Source organism: Mus pahari, unplaced genomic scaffold (assembly GCF_900095145.1).
Source record: "Mus pahari unplaced genomic scaffold, PAHARI_EIJ_v1.1 scaffold_12069_1, whole genome shotgun sequence".
NCBI lineage: Eukaryota > Metazoa > Chordata > Mammalia > Rodentia > Muridae > Mus > Mus pahari.
The window spans coordinates 1761-7270 of NW_018393450.1; the positions used below are offsets into that span (position 1 = coordinate 1761).

At 39.6% G+C, this 5510-nt stretch overlaps 1 pseudogene across 1 annotated transcript; it reads left to right on the top strand.

Annotated features, from left to right (window-relative positions):
- The first annotated feature begins 3776 nt into the window (after positions 1-3776).
- LOC110315543 lies at positions 3777-4232 on the top strand (annotated as a pseudogene). Its single transcript, XR_002380217.1, has 2 exons — positions 3777-3822; positions 3904-4232. The product of XR_002380217.1 is annotated as an Ig heavy chain V region 108A-like (transcript).
- Positions 4233-5510: the final 1278 nt, after the last annotated feature.

The following is a 5510-nucleotide window of genomic DNA, read 5'->3' on the forward strand; positions in this document are numbered from 1 at the left end:
CACAGCCTCAGTTTCAGCTGTACAGTATTTCAGATTGGTTCTGAGCTCTGTTCCTTCCTAGTATGTCATAAGATAATATGACCTCAGTTTTCCTCTGGCCTCGGTGGTTTCCTGTTTGCTCTTAGATAAGAGCTTTCCATTTCTGTTATTCACCCTAGGTCCCTATTGAGATGTTCATAAATGATTCTGTCTGTGTTTTGTTTTTAAAGCTGATGGATGTTTGGTGCCTACACCATGTGGTTCAGATCTGTGGAAATTGTATCTGGGGTATTCTAGGTTTCTGGCCTAATATCCACTTATCAGTGAGTTCATATCAAGTGACTTTTTTTGTGATTGGGTTACCTCACTGGATTCTTGGATTTAGTTTGAGAGGATTTTATTGAGTATTTTATCATTGATATTTATATGGGAAATTGGTCTAAAGTTCTCTTTCTTTGTTGGTTCTTTATGTGGTTTAGGTATCAGAGTAATTGTGGCTTCATAGAATGAATTGGGTAGAGTATGTTCAGTTTCTATTTTGTGAAATACTTTGAGGAGAATTAGAATTAGGTCTTCTTTGAAGTTCTGATAGAACTCTGCACTAAATCCATCTGGTCCTGTGCTTTTTTTGGTTGGGAAANTATTAATGACTGCTTCTATTTCTTTAGGGGATATGGGACTGTTTAGATCGTTAATATGATCCTGATTTAGCTTTGGTACCTGGTATCTGTCTAGAAATTTGTCCATTTCATCCAGGTTTTTGCAGTTTTGTTGAGTATGGCCTTTTGTAGTAGGATCTGATGATGTTTTGGATTTCCTCATGTTCTGTTGTTATGTCTCCCTGGCAAATACAGAAGTGCCTGGCAAATACAGAAGTGGATGTTCACAGTCATCTGTTTGATGCAACACAGAACCCCTAACGAAGGAGCTAGAGAAAGTACACAACAAGCTAAAGGGGTCTGCACTCCTATAGGAGAAACAACAATATAAACTAACCAGTATCCCCCAGAGCTGTGTCTCTAGTTGCATATATAGCAGAGGATGGCCTAGTTGGCCATCAATGGGAGGAGAGGCCATTGGTCATGCGTAGATAATATGCCCCAGTACAGGGGAATGCCAGAGTCAGGAAGCAGGAGTGAGTGGATTGGGGAGCAGGCCAGGTGGAGGGCATAGGGGGTTTTGGTGATAGCATTTGAAATGTAGAGGAAGAAAATATCTAATAAAAAATAAAAAATAAAAAAATAAAAATAAAATAAGAAAATATATTTGTAGGTCGATCACAATATTATTAGATCCCTTTTCATCTAACTCCTTTACCAACACAATGTTTATGCCTGTTAATTGAGGTAGGTTCTGAGATACACACAGGTGTTTGATCCCACATTTACTTAATTCCCAGTCTCAGTAATCATCCCTACAGTCACTAGTCTTTTTAGAACACGGACCTGTACTGATACAGCATCAACTCTCATAGTCCATAGCATACCTGTTGCTCAGCTTTGTTCTGTAGAGTATTTGTGAATGTGTGTCTCTGCATGCACATGTGTGTCTTATGTTTGTTTTTGGTGACTTTTCTCTTGCTTGTTTGTTTCGTCCTATTCCTGCTTGTTTGCTTTTCCTTCATTTCACTATTTTTACTCTTTTTATTATGCTTAGTTTCTGTTTGTCTTCTAATTAGATAAAGAAACAGAATTAAATGAGGAGAAGATTGTGTAGGTGCTGAGGAATGGAAATCAGTAACAAGAATATATTGCATGAAGATATTTACTTTAAATAAAAATAGAAAAAAAGATTTAAAAAATAATAAATAAATCACTAAGTTTTATAACATCATTGTCAATGTTCAAGTGACTATATTTTAGTTTTCATGTCTGTTTAAATTGTTCAAAGTATAATTTGAAGCCAGTTCTGAAAGTATGTAAGTATAAAGAATATGTAAAATTCATAATTCTGAGGCATAGAGGAATACATAAGTAAAATGTTTGAGTTTTAGACATTTTATCAAATATTTTTTCCACTGCAGAGCATTTTCTGTCACATGTCAATGTGATCAACAGAAAGACCCATACATGCCTCCATCACTGAATGGGTATACATTAAATAAACTCTCACCTTTAGTATATATGTTTTAACATGAGTTGCTGTTCTTTAGAAAATTAAATATACATGATCACATATTCCTACATAATTTGTTTTATGAATCCTTGGGACAATATTCCAAATATCTCCTTCATTAGCAAAAATATAAACTCTTGAAAGGCTTAACTAACATGTCTTTGTAGGAATAAGAACATCCTGGATTGAAAAATACACAGGGAGAGGTAAAACTTTCTAAGCACACAAATTCTCCATCTATGAGGATCAGGGAAAATGAGATTTTCTCTCTATCTACATTCCCTTAAATGCATGTACATGCTGGTTGGGAAACAGGTTGTGTTGCAGAATACATTTGCTTGATTTCCACTTCCTTCTCATTGCCAATATTTTTGAAGTGTTAATTTTGCTGTGAGTACCACAGTGGTTCTTCCTCTTCCTGTTGACTCCTGCATGTGAGTGTTCCAGGAATTCACACATGGATACATATGGGGTTGCATATGAGCTCCAGACTCATTGTTGTCCTTCTGTCCTCAGCTGCTCTGGCCCAGGTCCAGCCTGGTGAAGGCAAGAAAGGCCCTGATCGCTCCTCTTTACACCTTATTACAAATGGGAACTGTTAGAGGTGGACCCAACTGTCATGAGACAGTAGATGAGTTTGAGAGGGTCATTGATGATAAGGTAGAAACAACTTAAATTCATATGCTGATATATCAGTCATCATCTGACAGGATGCCATTTCTCCGTGCAACTGAGCCCTGCAAGCACACTAGTTTAAGGAATAAGTTACTGCTGAAGTCAGACGGGGCAAATTCAGAGTATACAATAGAAAATCTTCCTGCAGGTGAGTTCAGGACCAGCAGGGGGCACAATGGGGCCAAGAATATCTAGCAGAGAGATGTGGTGGGTGTGCAGTGGACTCTGCATCTTCTGTGGTTTCCTTTCTTAACTTACATGTACCTATAGTGATTGACATGTTACTTTTCCATGCTCAAGCACTGTGAAGATACTTTTTCAAACACTTCAAAGATTTATATATTCCTGATGTGTCTCTCTCTGTGTGTGTTTGTGTGTATATATAAATTCTTGTTGCAATCTTCTGTTGACAGATATGCAATATATTTCCATAATTTATTTATTGTGATGGTGCTGCAATAATCACTCATGTAGAAATGTTTCTGAAGTATATTTAGTTTTGGTCGTTTGGGTGATTTTTTTTTTTTTTTAGTATCTAGCATTTTGGAAAGGCAGATGTTAATTGTATGTATGCAAAGGAGGCTGTAAATTCTAATAACTTAGCTGCTTTTGAAATTTGCCCTCAATACTGTCATCCTTGTAACCACCTTAAATCCATCTGTTAGACTTTTCACAAGTGAGTCCATTGTCTCAGGTTGCAAATCTTTTTATAACATAGGCCTTGATGTTACATCTACAGCCTCTGCACAAGGGTCAGGGGTGGGGTATGGTGTGAATTTCTTTAGAAAGCATTAGGACTTGGCCCTCAGCAGCATGGTTTCTGACCCAGTTGTTCCTTCTTCTCTAGCAGGAGTAGAGAAAGTAGCAGTCTTTACCCAAGTATATACTTTGCTCAAGAATATGCAAATCATGTGAGTCTATGGTGGTAAATATAGGGATGTCTATATCCCTCAAAAACTTAAGACCACAGTCGTCTGTACAGTCACAGGAGTACACAGGACATCAACATGGGTTGGAGTTATATCATCCTCTTCCTGGTAGCAACAGCTATAGGTAAGGGGCTCAGAGTACAGGCTTGAAGTCTGGCCTTATACTCAGATGGCAATGACATCAACTCTGTCCTTCCCTACACAGGTGTCCACTCCCAGGTCCAGCTGCAGCAGTCTGGAGCTGAGCTGGTGAGGCCTGGGGCCTCAGTGAAGATGTCCTGCAAGGCTTCTTGATACACCTTCACTGACTACAACATGCACTGGGTGAAGCAGAGTCATGCAAAGAGTCTAGAGTTGATTGGAGTTATTAATCCTTACAATGATTATACTAACTACAACCAGAAGTTCAAGGGCAAGGCCACAATCACTGTAGACAAATCCTCCAGCACAGCCTACATGGAGCTTGGCAGTTTGACATCTGAGGACTCTGCTGTCTATTACTGTGCAAGACACAGTGGTTCAACCACATCCTGAGTGTGTCAGAAACCCTGGAGGAGAAGCAAGCTGCACTGGTACAGAGATGACAGAAAGAATAATCTTTAGACTTGCTCAGAAACAGAAAGTTAAAATGCCCATTTATTGTTACTTCCTAATAGTCCTATAATGCCTTTGACAGCTGTGTAAAAGGAAATAAAAATAAAGAGATACTGATTCATAATAAACCTACAGGACACCATACCTTTGCACTCTTTTCACCAGTGACTACCTCCATTGACATATTTCTTAATAAAACAGCAAAAGAGAAAATCCTTATGATGCATAATAAAAATATCACTGGAAATCACCACCCCTGAGCTCAGGTGGTATTACAGTGCAATAGTCATAAAACCTGTATGGTATTGGTACAGAGACATGGAGGTAGACCAATGGAATATAATTGAAGACCCAGAAATCAACCCACACCTATGGCTATTTGATCTTTGACAAAGGAGGTAAAATCATTCAGTGGGAAAAAAAGACAGCGTTTTCAAAAAATTGTGCTGGTTCAGCTGGAGGTCAGCATGTCGAAGAATGCAACCCATAGGAAGGACAACAATATCAACCAACCAGATCCCCCAGACCTTCCAGGGATTAAATGACCAACCAAAGATTACACATGGAGGGTCCCATGGCTGCAGCTTCATATGTAGCAGAGGATGGCCTTGTTGGACATCAATGGCAGGAAATGCCATTGGTCCTGGGAAGGCCTGATGCCCCAGTGTAGGGGAATGCCAGGTTGGTGAGACAGGAGTGAGAGGGTGTTTGAGGGAACACTATAATTGAATTAGGGCTAGAAAGAATGGGATAGTTGTTGGTAGTGACCTTGTTTGAACATTAACTGCCTTAAGTGCTTGCTAGCACTAAGTCTTGGCCTCTGTGGGAAAGAACTAGCCTAGCTGCGTACAAATAGACTAGATCTTGAAGTCAGCAGAGAACAAATAGCTATAAATCTTGTGGATAGGTGCCTAATAACCCATTCTGTTCTGATCTTCCTGCTGAACTGTTTACCCAGTCAATATCCTGTTCCTGGGAACAGGTGCATTACCCAGAGACGAAGCAACCCCAGTCCACCCCCATTCCTGCTCCTATGAGTATATAACCTGTGTGGGGAAAAATAAAAATTTGTCAGCTTGATCAGGGACTCTTGACTTGCTGTCTGTTCTTTGCATTTCTTGTCCCCCATTCTCTTCCAGGTGCCCCCTAAGTCCCTGTGGACTGTACAGCAGGTCGGGACAGATAGTGGGTTTCCAGAGAGGAAACTAGGAAAGGGGA